The 22601-nt window shown below is 43.7% G+C and overlaps 1 long non-coding RNA gene across 1 annotated transcript in view; it reads right to left on the reverse strand.

Moving 5' to 3' along the window:
• The window catches only part of LOC144263803 (uncharacterized), a 35478-nt gene extending 13181 nt beyond the window's left edge, over nt 1-22297 (reverse strand). The window contains exon 1 of the long non-coding RNA XR_013345848.1: nt 22274-22297. This is a non-coding gene — a long non-coding RNA (uncharacterized LOC144263803). The remainder of the gene's footprint in view (nt 1-22273) is intronic.
• Nucleotides 22298-22601: the final 304 nt, after the last annotated feature.

Consider the following 22601-nt stretch of genomic DNA (forward strand, 5'->3'; position numbering starts at 1 on the left):
CCATTGCAACAATTTACCAAGGATTGTGGTAGATTCTCCATCACTGACAACTTTTAAAAGCAAGATTGGATGTTTGTCTAACAGTTCTGCTCTAGGAGTTATTTTTGTGCAGTTCCTGGGCCTGTGTTATACAGTAGGTCAGACTAGATGGTCACAGTGGTCCCTTCTGGTTTTATAATCTATATGTTTAATCTTGGATCAAATGGAGGCACCACATATGTTTAATCTGGGACCAGATTTACTTTATAGAAAGCCCACAAAATCCCGGTAGACACATGAGTCCTGCTAAAACACTTCTGAGGGATACTGCCTAGAAGATGGCAATGTTCTCCAAACAGTGGTAAGTGCATGGCTTTGAGGGACATGTCACTTTGTGAAATGAGCCTAAAAAGCGCTAAGCCTTTCCTCAATCTGTAGGATGACAGTCCCAGTACTGATGTGCTCATGCTGTAATGTGGACATGGTGCAACAAGAATGGATGGGGAAGTAAGATGGGCAGAGAGGATTTGGGGGATGGCCACTCCATCACTTAGGTGTAAAAATATTCTTTTTGTTACAAAATGTGTTCCCCAATATGTATAAAACTCCACACAAAACTCCACTAAAATCCTTTTCCAGGAAAGATTGACCCTTACCTGACCTAGACATGTTCCCACCCAATATCCAGCCATCCCCATTGCTCTGCAACCCTCTCTTCCTCTATCCTTCCTTACCATCAGACCACTCCTTCAGGTGGCAACCTCAGATGAGACAACCTGAGAACACCCCATATGTCTTCCTGACAATTAATTGCCTCCCTCAGCACAAGACCCATTCCTGTTATCATCATTACTGATATCAGAGGCTCCATGGGATGTGAAGGCCATTCCAGTTCTGTCCCTGTACCTAGCTCACCTACAAGACATGACCAGACAGGAACTCCTGCCTCATGTGGAGTCGTCCACTTGGTCCTTCTGCTGCCTCATCAATATGTATATAAGCAAGGTCTGAATGAATTCTTCCCTGGCAGGTAGCTGGGAGTGGGAGAGACTTTAGGTGTGTTCATGCAACCACAGTTTGCTGCTGATCTGCTTAGATATCCAGCAGATAGAGAGGTGTTTTGCTCAAAGTAAAATCAACTTTGGCTGGTGTTGGGTTACAAATCACTTTAGTACTGAATGCAGGGGTAGTGAAATGCTGTTATGGACATGTTGTCATTATGGTGTGAATGAAGGGGAATAGAACTGTGCTTAACCTGTGCCAAATGAGGGGGGTCACCTTCAGTTGAAAGGACCTCCTTAAGCTAGGGGTTCGAATGCCAGAGCCCTGTGAAAGTAAGAGGGGTGGGGACAGGTGTCCCAGCCCTGAGATGTGGACCCTCCCCCAAGGGTCCTCCCTGGACTGGTTTATGTGTTCCCCGCACTGTTCAAAAAAAGAGCTAAACAGGCTTCATTAGGAGCTCTTTGTTATTTTAAATGCTCAATCAGAGCTGAAATCAGTTGTGGTAGGACTGTGTTTCTGCCCTGCCAGTTAAGACCTAAAAATCACTCAGAGCTGAAATCACTTGAGATGAGGCAGTGTTTCTGTATTTTCTTTTAATAATTTGTATGAGGCCTGTTGCCTCATTTAAAAACAACAGCAACAAATATAAATAATTTAGTGACCTAAAATGGCATGTGTTTATGTAATATATGTATAGATGAAATTGTGAATTGTCTGTACCAAGTGCATGAAAATTTACTTTGGCTGAGGTTATGATAGACTCCCCTACTTTAAGCACTTCAGAGCAGTTCAACCATTGTGGATCAAGCTCTCAAAGGGCTCTTAAAATAAACAGCTGCAAATTGTGCATGTGTTTAAAAGGCAGCTAAGTATTTCTGAGGACAGAGAAAGGGGTTGAAGGACAGCAGCGGCTGGTCCCTGTACTCTTCCACTGTCACTATTTCCTTCTGCTTTAACATCAGATAACATGGCCTCCAAAGGCTTGCAAGACAGTGGAGTGTTTGTCTCCATAAACTTGCACTGGCATTGTTTCCTTTCTTCTTGACATCTTAATTGTTATTTTCATAATTGATATTATCATAAGATCACTGAGACCGAGCTCAGACCCATTCAGATGAATAATTCATGACTTGACAAATTTGTGACTTGTGGGAAGCCTCCTATTGTGGGTACTCAGACACACTTCAAATCAAAATATTTTGGTGATTTCAAAGCATTATTTTGGCAACACTAAAAAGGCCGATGTTGCTGTCCCTGATAAAGTTTAATAAGGTTTTATCCTGAACTTGGTTTAGAAAATAGTATTTGCAGCGGAGTTCAAATTATGTTTTTCCCCCCAGCAATCTGTGGCCCTGATTCAATAGCATACTCCAGGGCTCTACCCACATGCTTACAGTTAGGAATGTGCTTAAGTATTTTGCTGAATCTAAAGCCTCAGGCCCAGTTCCTCAAAAGTATGTAGGTGCTTATCTCTTGAAGATCTGGGCCTCAATCTCTAGAAAGGGGGGTTTAGAACAGACTCCTTTGAAAACACAATGGCATAACCAGATAAAACCACCGCTTCAAAACCAGCTATTGTACTTCGAGCCTTCATTATCAGAACACATGAACTCTGCAATGTCACATCCAGACTGATGACCTGAATGCCAAGTGTCTGTCCCATACAAATGATCACAAAATGACAGAACAATAGAAACTGAAGATGAAGAAGACTTATAGGCCATCCAGTTCATCCCTCAGTGGACACAGCATCATTCTGTATAATACAGTGTATTCTGTTCTGCATATTCCTCTGCTTTGTATAGCCTTGTTCTCACATCTCAAGTTCCTGGGCATTAACCTTTTCCTTTAGGAGACTATTCCACAGTTAAATAGGTATAGTCATTTGGAAGTGGATCCTGATATCTAGCTTACATTTCTCTCCCTCAATTCCATTCCATTTTTCCTAGTTATATCATTCCAGATACACTAAGCAGTTACTGGTGTTTGCAACCTTCAAAAATGCAGTTATCACACTCCCCTATTTCCTTTTAATTATCTTTGGTACCTATAGGACCCTCATTACCTCAGTATCTGAACACCTCAGTCTTTAATGTATCCTCACAACATCCCCACGAGGCAGGGCAGTGCTATTATCCCCATTTTACAGACCGCGAACCGAATCACAGACAGACTAAATGGCTTGTTCAAAATCACACTGGAAGCCTCTGCAAAGCAGGGAATTAAACCAAGGTCTGCCAAGTCGTAGAATTGTAGGACTGGAAGGGACCTCAAAATGTCTTCTAGACCAGTTTCCTGCACTCAAGGCGGGACTAAGTATTATCTAGACCAGTGGTGAGCAACTTGCGGCCTGTCACGGTAATCCACTGTTGGGCCGCGAGAAAGTTTGTTTACATTTACTATCCACAGGCATGGCCACCCACAGCTCCCAGTTCGCCATTCCCGACCAATGGAATCTGTGGGAAGCGGCAGCCAGCATGTCCCTGCAGCCTGTGCTGCTTCCTGCAGCTCCCATTGGCCGGGAATGGTGAACCGCGGCCACTGGGAGCTGCGGGCGGCCATGCCTGCGGACGGTCAGTGTAAACAAACTTTCTCAGAGGTTGCCCATAACATATCTACACCATCCCTGAGAGATGATTGTCTAACCTGCTCTTAAAAACCTCCCAGTTAGCACCGTATTGAAACCGGTATGTTAAAACAATCTTGGATCACTAGGGACTGTTGCTGCTAAAAAGTATTCCATTGGAAAGTGGCTACAGACTAGTATTCCACAAAATATTCCACAAAAGTGGCTACAGACTAGTTCACAAGCACGAGAGAAAGAAGAGATGAATATAACTGAAAAATCTTGTCAAGTCAATATCTATCTGCAAGAATGTTTTTCATTTACTATAATTTCCACAAGCTATTTATTGACTTTAAGAAAAAATAGGTTTGGATTGATTTTCTTAAACATGAAATTGTGAAATAAATACTGTGAAGCAGCACAAAAGCAAATAGTAAAACTAAGTGTGGGAATATACGTCTAGAGAAAAACATAGAATCATAGAATATCAGGGTTGGAAGGGACCTCAGGAGGTCATCTAGTCCAACCCCCTGCTCAAAGCAGGACCAATCCCCAACTAAATCATCCCAGCCAGGGCTTTGTCAAGCCTGACCTTAAAAATATCTAAGGAAGGAGATTCCACGACCTCCCTAGGTAACACATTCCAGTGTTTCACCACCCTCCTAGTGAAAAAGTTTTTTTCTAATATCCAACCTAAATCCCCCACTGCAACTTAAGACCATTACTCCTTGTTCTGTCGTCAGCTACCACTGAGAACAGTCTAGATCCATCCTCTTTGGAACCCCCTTTCAGGTAGTTGAAAGCAGCTATCAAATCCCCCCTCATTCTTCTCTTCCGCAGACTAAACAATCCCAGTTCCCTCAGCCTCTCCTCACAAGTCATGTGTTCCAGTACCCTAATCATTTTTGTTGCCCTCCGCTGGACTCTTTCCAATTTTTCCACATCCTTCTTGTAGTGTGGGGCCCAAAACTGGACACAGTACTCCAGATGAGGCCTCACCAATGTTGAATAGAGGGGAACGATCACATCTCTCGATCTGCTGGCAAAGTCCCTATGTATACATCCCAAAATGCCATTGGCCTTCTTGGCAACAAGGGCACACTGTTGACTCATATCCAGCTTCTTGTCCACTGTAACCCCTAGGTCCTTTTCTGCAGAACTGCTGCCGAGCCATTTGGTCCCTAGTCTGTAGCGATGCATGGGATTCTTCCGTCCTAAGTGCAGGACTCTGCACTTGTCCTTGTTGAACCTCATCAGATTTCTTTTGGCCCAATCCTCCAATTTGTCTAGGGCCCTCTGTATCCTATCCTTACCCTCCAGCGTATCTACCTCTCCTCCCAGTTTAGTGTCATCTGCAAACTTGTTGAGGGTGCAATCCACACCATCCTCCAGATCATTAATGAAGATATTGAACAAAACCGGCCCCAGGACCAACCCCTGGGGCACTCCACTTGATACCGGCTGCCAACTAGATATGGAGCCATTGATCACTACCCGTTGAGCCGGACAATCTAGCCAACTTTCTATCCACCTCATAGTCCATTCATCCAGCCCATACTTCTTTAGCTTGCTGGCAAGAATACTGTGGGAGACCATGTCAAAAGCTTTGCTAAAGTCAAGGAACAACACGTCCACCACTTTCCCCTCATCCACAGAGCCAGTTATCTCATCATAGAAAGCAATTAGATTAGTCAGGCATGACTTGCCCTTGGTGAATCCATGCTGACTGTTCCTGATCACTTTCCTCTCCTCTAAGTGCTTCAGAATTGATTCCTTGAGGACCTGCTCCATGATTTTTCCAGGGACTGAGGTGAGGCTGACTGGTCTGTAGTTCCCAGGATCCTCCTTCTTCCTTTTTTTAAAGATGGGCACTACATTAGCCTTTTTCCAGTCATCTGAGACTTCCCCCGATCGCCATGAGTTTTCAAAGATAATGGCCAATGGCTCTGCAATCACATCCGCCAACTCCTTTAGCACTCTTGAATGCAGCTCATCCGGCCCCATGGACTTGTGCTCATCCAGCTTTTCTAAATAGTCCCGAACCACTTCTTTCTTCACAGAGGGCTGGTCACCTCCTCCCCATGCTGTGCTGCCCAGTGCAGTAGTCTGGGAGCTGACCTTGTTCGTGAAGACAGAGGCAAAAAATGCATTCAGTACATTAGCTTTTTCCACATCCTCTGTCACTAGGTTGCATCCCTCATTCAGTAAGGGGCCCACACTTTCCTTGACTTTCTTCTTGTTGCTAACATACCTGAAGAAACCCTTCTTGTTACTCTTAACATCTCTTGCTAGCTGCAACTCCAGGTGTGATTTGGCCTTCCTGGTTTCACTCCTGCATCCCCAAGCAATATTTTTATACTCTTCCCTGGTCATTTGTCCAATCTTCCACTTGAAGAAATGGTTCCACTTCTTGTAAGCTTCTTTTTTGTGTTTAAGATTAGCAAGGATTTCACTGTGAAGCCAAGCTGGTCGCCTGCCATATTTACTATTCTTTCTACACATCAGGATGGGTTGTCCCTGTAACCTCAATAAGGATTCTTTAAAATACAGCCAGCTCTCTTGGACTCCTTTCCCCTCATGTTATTCTCCCAGGGGATCCTGCCCATCAGATCCCGGAGGGAGTCAAAGTCTGCTTTTCTGAAGTCCAGGGTCTGTATTCTGCTGCTCTCCTTTCTTCCCTGTGTCAGGATCCTGAACTCAACCATCTCATGGTCACTGCCTCTTAGGTTCCCATCCACTTTAGCTTCCCCTACTAATTCTTCCCGGTTTGTGAGCAGCAGGTCAAGAAGAACTCTGCCCCTAGTTGGTTCCTCCAGCACTTGCACCAGGAACTTGTCCCCTACCCTTTCCAAAAACTTCCTGGATTGTCTGTGCACCGCTATATTGCTCTCCCAGCAGATATCAGGGTGATTGAAGTCTCCCATGAGAACCAGGGCCTGTGATCTAGTAACTTGCCTGAGTTGCCGGAAGAAAGCCTCGTCCACCTCATCCCCCTGGTCCGGTGGTCTATAGTAGATTCCCACCACGACATGAGAGAGTTCGTATTACTATTGAAATTACTCAAAACAGCAAAGACTTCTGAACCAAAACACAACACTACCAGAGGAAGCTACAGAATGGTAAGATGAGAAGATTTTGGGTAGGTTACTTTCTGACTTTATGAAATCCAGGGATGGAGTAACAATTTTTTTTTTTTTGGCCAGGGCATCAGCTGGTATAAATTGGAAAGTTTCCATTGAATCAATGGAGCTGCACTGATTTACTGCAGCTGACTATCTGGCCCCTTAAAAGTTAATTTCTTTCTTCACATCGCTAGCATAAGTCACAAGGAGGGAAAGAACTTGACTTTCTCTCAAAATCAGATCACACAACAAGTTGATTTGAATTAACATGATTTGATTTGGGACAGAAAATTAAGCCAGATTTTACCAGCTAAATGCTTTTAGATATTTTTTGTACCCATTTACATTGAATAGAATTACTTCTTAGGGCACTGAGGGTTATTAATTGGACCATGAGATAACTACAGAACATAACAAAGACAAGGGCCTCGCTCTCTCTCTCTCTCTCTCTCACACACACACACACACACACACACACACACACACACGCAGTGTAAAATGTGACATTTATTAGTACTTAAATGTATTAATAGTGCTACATTTGTGCTTAGAGCCCATCACCATATCAGGTTATGCTATGCTATTGTGCAAGGTGCTGTACAAATCCCTGCCCCAAAGAGCTTACATTCTAAATAGAGAAAGTAAAGAAAAAAACGGGGGGGAAGGAAGTGTTATTTCTATGGGAAACTGCGGTACAAAGAAATTAAGTGACTTGCACAAGGTCATGAGGAATTTGTGACTGAGCAGACCACTGAACCCAGATCTTCCAAAGCCCCACAGAACCAGCCATCCTCTCTTAAATGCATGCCTTCTCATCCTGATGACACATGCCCAGAGTCTTCTGCAAATTTGAGGGATACTGCTCCTTATCTTCCTTTCCCATGTGTTTCATGTTTTGGTCATTTTAGGTCAGTACATAAAGTGCCTTTCACTGCTTCCATGTCTTAAATCACAGGGGGGATGATTTGGACTCAATCTGAGTTAGGAAGTGGGTGTAATTCCAATCCTTACAATTTTAATCTATCCAACCTCATTGTTCACGTAAAGCATTACACTGGAGATCTCTCCTCCAGATAGGCACTCCAGACTATGAATTCCATGGCAACTATAAGGATAGGAGAATACAGCATATTTATAATACATAGCATTTTTCATTAGTGTGTGTAGAACTTTTACAAAGGTGAATAAGCCTCATGATCCCCATTTTACAGAGTGCGACACCAAGAGGTTAGAACCACAAGTTAATGACAAAGCTCAGAGTAGAATAGAACCCAGGTCTGTTGCTTGCCAGGTTGGTGTCTCTTAAGTTCTGTTTAACACAGGCTGAGAGAAGACTATGTCCTGTTAACCACTATAATTATTTGGATCCAAAAACTGTAAGCAGAGGGTGACAAATTACAGAAAATGCCAAAATTGCAATTTGTGCAAGTAAAAGTTGGAACCATGAACAGCAAATGACCTCAAGGGATTACCATTGCTGTACTATGGCAATATTCTAAAAACTTAAGTTTCTCCACAACATGGATCTTCCTTCCAGAAGAAAGTTTATCATAGAACAGGGCACATAAAACTCACTTTAATTATTTAGAGGATGGTTACCTGTATTAGGACAGCATATTAGGGCTCAGTCTGAAATCATCACGAAGAAAGCTCATGTTTTTAATACTCCTGCCAGAGTAGAGCAAAATATCCATTTGAAAAACAAACAAATGCATCCAATGAAGTGAGCTGTAGCTCATGAAAGCTGATGCTCAAATAAATTGGTTAGTCTCTAAGGTGCCACAAGTACTCCTTTTCTTTTTGCGAATACAGACTAACATGGCTGCTACTCTGAAATAATTTTAACAAATTCTTACTGGTATCTTATTTCTAAGAAAAAAAACTCTCCAAATGGATATGGCCCCTAAAACATAAAACCCATCCATGCATCTTGTGGTTTTCTATGGTTGATCAAAACACACACACGTACGCACACACACACACCCCCCCCCCTGAAAGTAAAGTTTTAATATACAAATGTTTTTAAGACTAAAAATCTGGTTTTAGGAACTGACACTGTTCCAGCTGTTGATTTATGACAAGTTCTTTCTGCAAGTGATGGCAGTCTGCCTTGTGCGTTCTCATTTTAAGATAGTTTATGATTAGAACACTGTGTGTAAATCATAGACCAAGTTGATCATTTTCATGGGCTGATGACAGGGAATATAATTAGGACTCTCTCTGGTTTGCCAGCGATACATACATAGGTAACAAAACTATTCAAATTCTACATGTTTTCAGTTTGTCGCGGGGCAAGCATATTCTGTCCTCCTTTGGGGTGCAGAAAAGTTATGATAGCTCTGCGGCTGAGACCACCTAGCCTCAGAGAAGAATGATCCAGTAGCCACAGTTGATACAATTGCCCTCTCTCACAGGGCTGTGCGTCCCAGTGGCCAGAGTCAATATGGTGGCCCTCCCTTGCAGGGCTATATGGCTTAGTAGCAAGAGTCAATATAGCTGCCCTTTCTCACACGGCTGCACAGTTTAGCCAGCAGAGTAAATATGGCTGCCTTCCTTAGAAGGGTTGTGTGGCCTGATGGCCAGAGGGGGGTAGGGAGGAGAGTGGCCAGGGTAGCGTGAATCAGGCCCTCTCTACTCCAATGGCCCAGCCCAGGGCCCTGTCAGCAGCAAGTGTATTCACCACTGGGTCAGTGGGTATCCGACTGTAACATGGTGACTTATTGCTCAGTTCTACAATAGGGTCAATGGTTAGTCTCCCATGGCTACTTCCTACCTTGTCTTCCATTGACATGGTCCACAGTTCTCCTAGGTCTTCGGCCTGTGAAGTTCCCAATGGTTCTGATGTCTCCTGGGCATCCTCTGGTAGCTGGGTATCCACCTGGGTTTCAATGTGACTGACCTCCGCAGTCTGGGGATTTAGTAGCTCCTGGGCGGGAGCCTGCAACATGCATCCTCTCTCCTCAGCAGCCCACCCTGACTGAGCTGGGCTGTGTTAGTATATAGACTTTTTTGACAGACAGAGATAGAATTTTGGGTTTGAATTTTTGATACTCTTATATCTTATATTAATATTTGTGAAGAACAATGAACAAAGACAGTGTGTTGCATTTCCACAGCGAGATGGGGCTTTTAGTACAATGGGAAGAGATAAGGGATAGAGCAGTTAAAGTATTACATGGTATGGTGGGAGTGTAATATATGAGCATACACTGGAAGGCTGCCTGGCTCTTCTCTCAAGCCAAGATCAAGCAACCAGTTAGGAGGGGCAAGGGGGATTGTGGGGGGAGGCATAAGAAACACTAAAAGTCGAAGAAAGGCCTGGGCTTGGCCAGAGCACAAACTCACTCCTTACCCCTCCCATGGGGTACAAAAGGGGTGGCATGAAGAACCCAGACCCACGACCCCCCAAAATTGAACATGGCCATACAAGGTAAGAGGTAGGGCTGTGTGTGTGCATTGCAGGTATATTTGGGCATGCTAAGAAGGCAGAGGTAGGGAAATGGGAATGGGGGTGGGGGGTGAATTGGGGAACAGGGACACAGGCAAGGCTCTATGGCATTACAGCTGGGAAGGGGGACATGGGGTAAACGCTCTGCGGCATCAGAGCTGGGAAGGGAACACTGGGGAACAGACTCTGCCGGTGTGTAGAGCTGTGAATATGTTTGCTTGGAGCTATCCCCAATGAACATCACATTGCCTGCACTTCGGACTTCTGCTTTCTGTCTGTGTGACAAGAACCAGGGGAGGGGGTGAAGGGAAAGCCCTCCAACAGGCTTCTCCATTTTATACTGATGCTTCAGCTACAACATGCCCACCAAGGACAAAGGGGCATGGTTTCCTCTGTCTTCACGAACAGAGCATGGGGTCAACCCATCCGTGTCCAGTGGAGGGCAAGAGCGCCTCATCACAATTTTCTTTACCATAAAGATAATTAATATAATAAGCTTTATAGACTCTGGTGCAATTACAATACTGAGGTGTCATATAACACTTTTCATAGGATGTCATAGAATCAAAGAATATCAGGGTTGGAAGGGACCTCAGGAGGTCATCTAGTCCAACCCCCTGCTCAAAGCAGGACCAATCCCCAACTAAATCATCCCAGCCAGGGCTTTGTCAAGCCTAACCTTAAAAACTTCTAAGGAAGGGGATTCCACCACCTCCCTAGGTAACGCATTCCAGTGTTTCACCACCCTCCTAGTGGAAAAGTTTTTCCTAATATCCAACCTAAATCGCCCACTGCAACTTGAGACCATTACTCCTTGTTCTGTCATCAGCTACCACTGAGAACAGTCTAGATCCATCCTCTTTGGAACCCACTTTCAGGTAGTTGAAAGCAGCTATCAAATCCCCCCTCACTCTTCTCTTCCACAGACTAAACAATCCCAGTTCCCTCAGCCTCTCCTCACAAGTCATGTGTTCCAGTCTCCTAATAATTTTTGTTGCCCTCCGCTGGATGTTTTTCAATTTTTCCACATCCTTCTTGTAGTGTGGGACCCAAAACTGGACACAGTACTCCAGATGAGGCCTCATCAATGTCGAATAGAGGGGAATGATCACATCCCTTGACCTGCTGGCAATGCCCCTGCTTATACATCCCAAAATGCCGTTGGCCTTCTTGGCAACAATGGGACACTGCTGACTCATATCCAGTTTCTTGTCCACTGTCACCCCAGGTCCTTTTCTACAGAACTGCTGCCGAGCCATTCGGTCCCTAGTCTGTAGCGGTGCATGGGATTCTTCCGTCCTAAGTGCAGGACTCTGCACTTGTCCTTGTTGAACCTCATCAGATTTCTTTTGGCCCAATCCTCCAATTTGTCTAGGGCCCTCTGTATCCTATCCTTACCCTCCAGCGTATCTACCTCTCCTCCCAGTTTAGTGACATCTGCAAACTTGTTGAGGGTGCAATCCACACCATCCTCCAGATCATTTATGAAGATATTGAACAAAACCGGCCCCAGGATGGACCCTTGGGGCACTCCACTTGATACCAGCTGCCAACTAGACATGGAGCCATTGGTCACTACCCTTTGAGCCCGACAATCTAGCCAGCTTTCTATCCACCTTATAGTACATTCATCCAGCCCATACTTCTTTAGCTTGCTGGCAAGAATACTGTGGGAGACCGTGTCAAAAGCTTTCCTAAAGTCAAGGAACAACACATCTACTGCTTTCCCCTCATCCACAGAGCCAGTTATCTCGTCATAGACGTCAATTAGATTAGTCAGGCATAGAATCATAGAATATAAGGGTTGGAAGGGACCTCAGGAGGTCATCTAGTCCAACCCCCTGCTCAAAGCAGGACCAATCCCCAACTAAATCATGCCCTTGGTGAATCCATGCTGACTGTTCCTGATCACTTTCCTCTCCTCTAAGTGCTTCAGAATTGATTCCTTGAGGACCTGCTCCATGATTTTTTCAGGAACTGAGGTGAGGCTGACTGGCCTGTAGTTCCCAGGATCCTCCTTCTTCCCTTTTTTAAAGATGGGCACTACATTAGCCTTTTTCCAGTTGCCCGGGACCTCCCCTGATCGCTATGAGTTTTCAAAGATAATGGCCAATGGCTCTGCAATCACAGCTGCCAATTCCTTTAGCACTCTCGGATGCAGCGCATCCGGCCCCATGGACTTGTGCTCGTCCAGCTTTTCTAAATAGTCCCGAACCACTTCTTTCTCCACAGAGGGCTGGTCACCTCCTCCCCATGCTGTGCTGCCCAGTGCAGTAGTCTGGGAGCTGACCTTGTTCGTGAAGACAGAGGCAAAAAAAGCATTGAGTACATGAGCTTTTTCCACATCCTCTGTCACTAGGTTGCCTCCCTCGTTCAGTAAGGGGCCCACACCTTCCTTGACTTTCTTCTTGTTGCTAACATACCTGCAGAAACCCTTCTTGTTACTCTTAACATCTCTTGCTAGCTGCAACTCCAGGTGTGATTTGGCCTTCCTGATTTCACTCCTGCATGCCCGAGCAATATTTTTATACTCTTCCCTGGTCATTTGTCCAATCTTCCACTTCTTGTAAGATTCTTTTTTGTGTTTAAAATCAGCAAGGATTTCACTGTTAAGTCAAGCTGGTCGCCTGCCATATTTACTATTCTTTCTACACTTTGGGATTGTTTGATCCTGCAACCTAAATAAGGATTCTTTAAATACAGCCATAGATCTGGACGGAAATAGTCCAACAAAAGCTTTCTTCGATGGAATTTGCCAATTCACTAAAATTGAAACATTACACAGAAACACTTTGATTTTGATAAAGTTTCTCTGGAAACCAGGTGTGGTCCTGTTGTTTCCTCAGCAGTCTGCCTGGTGGCCTCATGAGGAGCCCAGGCTTCCAGGGTTTGTGGCTGCAGAGCAGCAAACCAGACTGACTGATCTGAAGCCAGGGACCCCAGAACTGCCACAGTCCATGGCAGCTATCCCCGTACACACATAATTTTGAAATGTTTACCTTTTGTTACAAATCAGAACTAAGCCACGTTTCAAAAACTTCAAAATCCTTCATGAGAAGGAAGACCTTTCTCTGCCCAGTCCACAGATGGGGAAGCAGAGACACACAGATACTAAGTGACTTGGTCAAGGTTACCAAGAAGGTTAGGGGCTGAGGTGGGAACAGAACTCAACTCTGCTGAAGTCCAGTGTAGTGTGCTAGCCACCAGAACACACTGCTGGATGCTGATGTGTCTTTTATATGGACACTCAGCTTAGTTGGTTGAACTGCTGTTTGAGGAGGAATCTGAATTCTATTCTATTAAGGACACACGTCAGGCTTATTTAAACCTTAAGTTAACTCATTTTATTTTCCATCCAGGAAAATTCTGAGTGGAGAAATTTGTTGTGAGAAATTACTTTCTGAAGGAATTAATAAGTATGGTGCAATTAGAAGCCACAGTGAAAAAAAAAAAAATGAAACCAATTGCAGTGGCAATAGTAAGAGAAACCAAACAAATATGAGAACATGCCTAGATTTAAAAGAATAGTAAGACAATATAAAGAAAGGGCACTCTCAGCTCCCAGATGTGGAAAAAATAAGCAAAATTATTTTATTTCTTCGGACAGATCCAGTGGCTGCTGCCAAATCTCCCCCTATACAGAAAGTTCTAGATACAGATTTATAATGCAATTTGACAAATGCTGTTCCCTTTGGTTAAAATTTGGTTTGAAACATAAGAGTTCCACAAGGAAATGGCAGAGGTTAGAAAGAGAATAGATAGTAGGACTACTTACATTGTAAACACAAAGGGACATGATGCTAGAATAAGAGAGTCTGAATGTTGGCAGGGAGGAGAGTATGAAATTTTATGAAAAGATGCTGTGTAGAAATGTTACAGTAAAAATATGTGGGTAATTACTAGATTTCAGGCACCTCCGTTTGAAAATGTGGGTCTGACATTCCAAACAATAAAAGGAAATAATGCTATGTCATACTAACAAGGGATGTTGGGGTGTTGAATTATGCAACAGCAGAACCAGATTAATCATTTAATAGCCTAGTATTAACATCTAGATTTTTGGTATGATTTTAAAAAGTTCAGGCTGACAATATTATTCATATCCACCTAAAGAATCATTAAGTCCTCAGCAAGTACCAAAAACAGCACGGCAGAGGGGACATCAATTGATGCCTTATTTTGAAGGCATACACTTTGATGAGGTGGATAATTGTATGCTCTCATTTTGCCAGTGATTATTACCTGCCTGTAGGCAACTGTTATAGTCTGACTGTCCAGCACTTTTCACTACAACCAGATTCATTTAAAAAGATTTACCCCTCACATAATTTTGAGTCCATTTTCCACATATTTCATATTATTGAGTGAAGCAACGTGCCTTATTTTTCTATAGAAACACATTAATACCAATGGTAATTACCAATGGTACAAATTCCAATAGTTTCTTTTGTTACACTGCCAACCAATGAGAAAACTAGGTCTGAAGTGCCAAAATTCCAACAGGTTTATAAAGCCAACCCTTCAGCGATGGTAAATTGGCTTAATTCTCTGAAAGTCAATTAATGGAGATAGGCCAGTTTATGGATGAGATCCACAGCTTGCTCTATCTTCAGTTTACACTTGACAAGGTATTGAGAATTCATAGTGAGCGAAACAATGGCTAGACCTGGAGAAAAGACTATTTGTCATATTTTACTGTATAGCACAGACTAGTACAGATTTATGGTATTAATTATTTTCCATGACAATGTGCTCTACATTTGGACACGTTGTAAAATGGTCAGTGACACTGGGCCTCTTGTTAGTAAAAGGTGACACATTTCCCAGATTGCAAGGGACGGTCCTGGAATCAAAAGGGCAATATTCTAATAATTCACCAAGTGATTAAACTTATTATAATTTATTAGTTACTAGAAATTTTTTTGCCCTGAGATCTTAATGTTTTATTGGCTGGCTCATGCAGAAAAGACTTTCACTCCCAAAGATTCATATTGATTTTACTATATCTTAACACTGCTTTAAAAAAAAAAAACAACAGGATTTTAAATTTAACATACCTTATAAAATGGTATATTTTACGGCCCACAAGAAATTATATTAAGGTAAGTATCATGTCCCACTGGCATATCACTGTGCATGACTTTTACATACCCATATGTCATTGTAGATGTTGTCCCTGAACCCCAACATGAAAAGATTTTTCCCATGCACACGTCTATCCATTATTCTGTCGTGGTTTATTCACAACTCACTGACAATCACAGGGGCAAGTCACTATAATGCACTCGAAATGATGAGAGCCATTCTTGCCTGAATTTTGCCACAGTGCTGACCATCACAAATACAGCTTGTTCCACCGTAGCTCAGATAAAACAATTGAAATATACTATGTGCTTCACCTTTTAAAAAAATGCAGCTGATTGAGCAATGGAGAATGAAACCCATTCTTTTTATCCATAAAATCTATGCATGATATGCCCCACCATAGGTAATATTCAAATGCCTCCCAAACATTAATTCATTTATCTTCAAAATATGCCTGTGAGCTAGCAAGGAATAGTTAGGTTTCTGGTGTTCCGAGACTGCTGCCTGTCGTGCTGATAAATATTGGCTCATTGTCTCCTGGTACTGCCCAGTCTGTTCCATCTGTTCTCTCTGGTCCTATACTTTGATTGTAAACTCTTTGGGGCAGGGGCTGTCTTTTTTATCTGTGTTTGAACAGCACCGAGTACAATAGGTTCCTGGGCCATGACTCCTAGGCACTAGGATAATACAAATAAATACTACTAATAAATTATCCCCATTTTACAAATGGGAAACTGAGAAGTGAAGTGACTTGCTCAAGGTCACACAGGAAGTCCTTAGCAGAGGGGGCTGTACCTAGCTCTCTGGAATCTCAATCCAGTGGCTCAACAACAAAAGCATTCTCAGGATTCATTGCCACTGTGCCACTGTGCCTCAATCCTGTTTATAATGGGGTCAAAGACTCTCTTTTCTCAAAGATAATCCAGTCTGAACCATTTTCCCAGCACTGCCAAATGAGGGAGCTTATCTGTGCCAATTGTGACGGTGGTCAGTACCTCCATCCACTGGGAACTGGACCAAGATCACCATATTTAGCCTACAGAAGTCAATGAACAGTCATCTTTGGATAATACTCTATTTAAGGCTATTGGACCTGATTCAGCAATGCATCACAACCGTTTTATGTCAGGTTAATATCACTGAAATCACACAGATGCTGAGATCAATGGAGTTACAAATGGGGCAAAACTGAAGTAATGAAGAGGTAAGTCATACCCTTTATGTTCAACAATATGAAACACAATATTCTCTATGGGTTCATCATGAAACCAGGGGAGAGTGGGTGATTTGGACTGAATTTTGATAGTTCATTTGACCCGGAAATGCAAAACACTTCACACATGCATCCCTACAAAGCAAACACACTGACGTTTAGCAGCTAAAGCTGTGTAAAGTTACATTCATCTGACCTTTTTTCCTCGATGAATTTTTCACAGTATCTACAACCCGGCAGTCAGATATGATGGTGAGGGACGAAGGGAATAGAAAACACCACAAGGGAAAGAGTTTGGCCAGAACAAGTCTGCTCAGAGATAAAGCAGGTAAAAAATGGCAAAACAAAAACATGGCTGCATTCATCTATTTGCAATTCTGCAAACTGGCCGTGCAACTGCCCATGTTCAAGCTTGAATTCCTTTTGTAGATTGTTTTCTTTCTGAATTAGTGGTAAAATCTCCAGGCTCTCTGCAGTGAATTCATACATTTATTGATGTGCAGTCAAGTATGTCATTCTTTGTAATACAGTCCTCGGGTATAGTTCCCTAATCAGTCATATAGGAGGTGAGTTAAAACAGAATACCAGTTAGTACTGAGTCAATGTTTCCCTTCAGAGTACTGCAGGACTATTGTATTACCTGTAGACTGATGGAATTACAAGCTCTATTTTATTCTTCTGAAATATAGCCAGGTCCTGGCCTTAAAGTGGTGCAGTAAAAGAAGTGGAAGCGTTGGCACAACATACCATGTGCTCAGCCAATTTACGAACAGTGAGTCTATTTTAGAGTTTGTGTACTGCTTATACCCATTGCCATAAATCTGTATCAGTGAAGGTACTAGCTATCGGAATTGAGAGTGGTCATTGTATTTGGAAGAATTCCCATCCCCCTCTTCACTGAGTAGCAATAGATACTGTCAGGAAAAAGTTAAAATTTAACTAACAGCTAAAACAGAAACCACAGGCCAAGCAGGACAAACCCTCCCTTCACAGCCCACGGGATATCTCTAAGCACTCATCCCTACCCCACCTATCCTGCCTCCTTCCCCCGCAAGGTAGCCATAGATGCTTGATGCAATAGGATGACCTCTATATGTACATACTGTTCTTATTTTTATCTTTGTTTAGGATTCTCTCTTGACTTGTAACAATGTTTGACTCTGTACGTACAGATAAATGCAAATGAACTGATAAGAAGATGTATATAACTGGACACTATGGCACCATATTTTCGAAGCTGCTTGTCAGTCTTCCCAGTACTGTGAATAAACCCCCTTCAGTATTGTCTGTGCCTGCCTGATTCTTGGGGAAAAGAAACCTTTTGCTGAACAGCGAGCAGGGTGTGATCGGGAATCCTTGGAGAGTTTCTCTCAACCAGGGAGAGAGGTGCCACTTACCACCTCTAGTGCACACCTTGGTTCGGGACTCCCCGAGGCACCCCTCCACACCCCTTTTTTCGTACAAACCACATATAGGATGCACAGGCAAGAGGACTGAACGGGACTGTGTTTGTGGCCAAGATTATTGGGGTGCAGGGATCGCTGAAGGCGAAGGCTGCATCGCCAAGTACTGAGCACAAGGGTGTGTGCTGCAGTAAACAGTACAAGGGTGTGCTCAGTCAGTCTCCCCTGAAGCGCCGCTGAAGTGGGTTTCAAGAAGCTGGGATACAATGCCTTATGAATTGCCCCAGAATGTGTCAATGATACCTTCCACGGGGGAGGGGAGGAAGGGGGGGAGACTCATTGGCATGCCCCAGGGTGCACCAATGGTACCCTATAAAGGAGGGAGACTCATTGACTGGCCCCGGGGAACATCAATGATGCCCTCCATGGGAGGGAGACTCATTGATTTTATAAAAGGCAAACATGAGAAAGTTCAAAAGATGGATGGAATGAAGGTACGAGTACGATGAATAGCGAGTTGTGGTGGTCTGGTCAGATGAAAGGAAGATTAGGGAAAGGGATCCTAATAATGTATTGCAAATATGAAAGAAAATTACAAGAGTTGGAAACACTCCAAAAAGCTCTTATATCAGAGCTGAATCAAAAGGCAGATTGCAGCCGCAAGCTCAGCAAGCTTGAAGCAGAAAACAAGGCTCTAAAAGCAAAACTAAAAAACAACAACTCCTCTGCACGTTGTATTGTTGCTAGCATACAACGCAAGGGTACTTTTTACTGACCCAAGCAGTGATACTCATAAAGACCAAAACAAAACTATTGGAAACACCTTGAGAAACAAATTCAAAATTGGAACCCGGCACACATGGGAGAAGATCAAGATAATTGGCCTCCTCCTCCTCCTCCCCCCCGGCTTTTAACCTCAAATTAAGTGCCAGTGCTCCCTTGGCCCCTCGCCAAGTGACCACTTGGTGGTCAGGGACAGGTGAAAACAGAGTGGCTTGTAATACTTATAAGGACACTCCTGTCAGCACAGGGGAAATGAGGGGCTTACTGAAAGATCTCCCTGATCTAAAGCCCAAAGACCCATATTTGATATTCTGGAAAAGAATAACCAGATGGTTACCACCTATATGTTACATCCCAGGGATCTTTATATCTTAACAAAAGGTAAATGCCCCGATCTATCATGAGCCACAGTCCCTACAGAAGGACACCAAAATGGTGTTTGGGCCTCTGTTAAATTTGAATGTCAAAATGATATGACCCGCGCCTGCACTGAGTTTAAGGAAGCCGTCCAAGAAGCCTTGGGGAACGGAGCTGGTAACTGGGGACTGATCCTGGGCTGCGTACAATGCAAGGACGAGCCTGCCTCTCAATATTGTGAGAGAAAATAGAAGATGTATTCCAGCAATTTGCAGGGATTGCGGACCCAAAGAAAACGGATCAGGCATTTTAAAAGATTTTAAAGGAAGGTTTTAACTCCCACCTACAAACAGCCCTTAATTTGGGAGTGAACCCAGGCCATGATTATGAATCCTTGGGCCTCTGAATGCGAAGCCAGACAGTCCAAAGAGATAAAGAGCAAGTCTACTTGCATTGCCATGGTAACAGAAAAAGATAATGTAAACTGTTATAATTGTGGATGTTTTGGACATACCCAAAAGAACTGCAAATGCAAAACCCAAAAGCCTACTCAGGGAAAGAATCACGACCAGTTGACTCCCTGAAGCACCTCACTGCCCTTACAATCTGGTTCTGGTCCAGTTCCCACCCTCCCCCCCCCTTCCTCACAGTGTTTTGCATCTGGGGAACCGGACATTGGGCAACTGAATGCCCAAGCCGAGTAGCCCTGGGCAACCGGCCTCAACCGGTATCTCAACCAGCTGCCAACCCTTACTCACACCTGAGTAAAGAGGAAATGACCAGGCTTTTAAATTCCATGGCCTGCTAGGATCCAGCGCCCCCCCTCCGGCCCCCTTTCCTGTCAGTACTGCTGATGCAGATATAAATCCCTCAAGGCCACACTTACAAGCATGGATAAGGGGCCAGCCATGCACAAATCATGTGGACACAGAAGCGTCTGTTTCCATTACTGACCTTCCCCTCCCCACTACTAAACAGTATATTACTATTTCAGAGGTGGGAGGTGCACAACTCATGGCTTACAAAAGCTACCCTGTTCTTATAAAATCTAATCTAGTCCCCTGGACTCAGTCTTTTTTTAATGTAGCTCCAAATGGAGAGGGGACTATTTTGGGCATGGACACCCTCTGCGACCTTGCAGCAATTCTTAACCTCGCTCAGAGTACAGTTACATTTACTGATAAACTTATGCGTGCTCATACCATCCCCCTCCGCAATGATACATCCCACTCTTCTGTTGCCAAATCTGTGGCTCTTACTTGGGATACATCTAACCCTTTTCAAGATTATGTTGCAGGTTCCCCTCTGTTTGGGCAGAAAAGAAGCTGTCGTGCAGTTCAATGCCTTCTCATCTTTGCTCACCCATCCAGGTTACCAATCAACTCCCTCCATCTACCAAGCAATACCCTCTCAAACCTGAGGCTGTGGATGCAGTAGGTAATATTATTTACTCTTTACTTCAGCAAGGCATACTGGTTCCTTGTGGAAGTGCACCCTCTTAAGTCCAGGACTCTCCAGAGACCCCCTCTTGAGCGGACATACAGGAGGGAGATCAGGTCATGGTAAGAACATACAATCCCGCGGTACTTCAGCCAAAATACTCTGGCCCACACATGGTATTGGCCCACACAAATACCCCTGTGAAAGTGCAAGGAATTCCAACATGGGTCCATAAAACCAGAATTAAAATGTATAAATAAATTCATTTTGTTTATATTGTATCCTTTTAGGTAACAAATGTGACTCCCTACTTTAATCCTCCTGGCATACATACTTGATGCAGCCTCCTGGGACCTGCCCTTGGTACATGTTATACAAGATACCTGTTTCAAAACTGGCCAGTATGTGCAACTCCCTACAAAAGACAGCGGTGAATGGGTAAAAAAAAAGAGACACTTGGCTTACCCCCAGACCGAACCACCTAGGACCTATTGTGGTTACAGCTCCCCTTCAAAAACATCCAGGCTCCAAAGTCTCAATCCACTACCGCAGCTGGGAGCAGTCTTCAGCTCCCTCTCTGCAACTCACCGAATCTGGACTGTAACTGGGTATTTAGCTTCAGGGGATGTGGGCACACACACCTAGGACCCCCAATTTCAGGATGCAAGGTCATACAATTCTTGGGTCAAAGGCCAAACCACCCAAGCCCTTAAGCATACCAACACCAGGTTATTTTATGCTCTGACTGCAATTGATGTAGCGATAGAGGATTTTTACAAAATCATTGAGAAAACCTCAGATGCTATAGTCAACCTGGCCAAGTCACAAGCTAAAGGTCATGCTGGTGATATTCTGGCTCGTAATCTGTTTAACATTGCAAAAGAAAACATATTAGATGTATGCCTGGGTTTTCCCCCGTCCCATACCCTTTCCTACCACACCCTTGCCCACATTGCAGGCATCTCAACACAACTAATAGTAGCCTCTCTACTTCCTCCAGACTCACCCTCCTCCTTCAATTTCCTTCTTGTGTATCCTTCTGTCATTCCTACTCATATGTTTCCTTCTTCTTCCCGTTTTAAGTCTATTGAATATGCGGCTAATAATATGGTGTACAAAGTATGGCTGTCTGGATACCTGACACCATCCCCTGACAATGCTACACTGATGACAACCTCGGACTGTTGCACAGAAACACACAATTACATCGTGTGCTCCTGTTCTACCCTTCACCCTTTGACCTAGTCCTCTTCTGTTGTTGTGGATGTCCTTCCTTTTGCAGACGGTGAAGTTGCTGTACAAGTATCCGCTACCCAGTGGTGTTTCATCATCATTGCATCTTATTGCATGTATGGACCATTACAGTGCCAAGCAAATGCTTCCATGTGCCTACTGATTACTGACTCATTTACCCTAGGTGATGTGCACCTCCCCTGCCGTGTGTTCACTGGAATGACAACAACTCCTCGGTGTTTACAACAATCTACACCTGGACAATACACCAGTTCAACTGGCCAAGGAGCTACTTCTTAAAGTGGTCCTGGCTGCTGTGTCTACCACCGTTCATAACCACATCACCAAAGGTTGCATTCAAGTCCAGCTCTCCAATCAAACCCTCACCCAACTGGAAGATTCTGCTCATAATGCATCGTACATCCCCATCTCCTGGTGGACAATTGTCCAAACAGCAGCTGCCACTGCTTCTATATTTGTGTTAATAACCTCTCTTGTCATGTGTGGGTACTTTAAACACGGTTAAAAATCTTATTATATTTCCTACTTTTACCCCATTCCCCTCTCCCTCCCCCTTTCCTCGGACAACCCTAAAACAGATCATGTATATCAAAGTATTTAAAGTATTGACTTTATACTCACTTAAAAGTTCGATTTGTCAAAAGGAAGGGATTGTCAGGAAAGAGTTAAAATTTAGCTAACAGCTAAGACAGAAACCGCAGACCAAGCAGGAATGTTTCAGTAACTCAAAAGGCACTGACAACTGTAAACAACTGATAAGCTTATATGGTCAATGCCTGCCCAGTAACTCAGTTCTTAGAACAGGACAAACCCTCCCTTCACAGCCCACTGGATATCTGTAAGCACTCATCCCTACCCTACCTATCCCGCCTCCTTCCCCCGCAAGGTAGCCATAGATGCTTGATGCATTAGGATGACCTCTATACATACATGCTGTTCTTATTTTTAT

Source organism: Eretmochelys imbricata, chromosome 4, assembly GCF_965152235.1.
Source record: "Eretmochelys imbricata isolate rEreImb1 chromosome 4, rEreImb1.hap1, whole genome shotgun sequence".
NCBI classification, from domain to species: domain Eukaryota; kingdom Metazoa; phylum Chordata; order Testudines; family Cheloniidae; genus Eretmochelys; species Eretmochelys imbricata.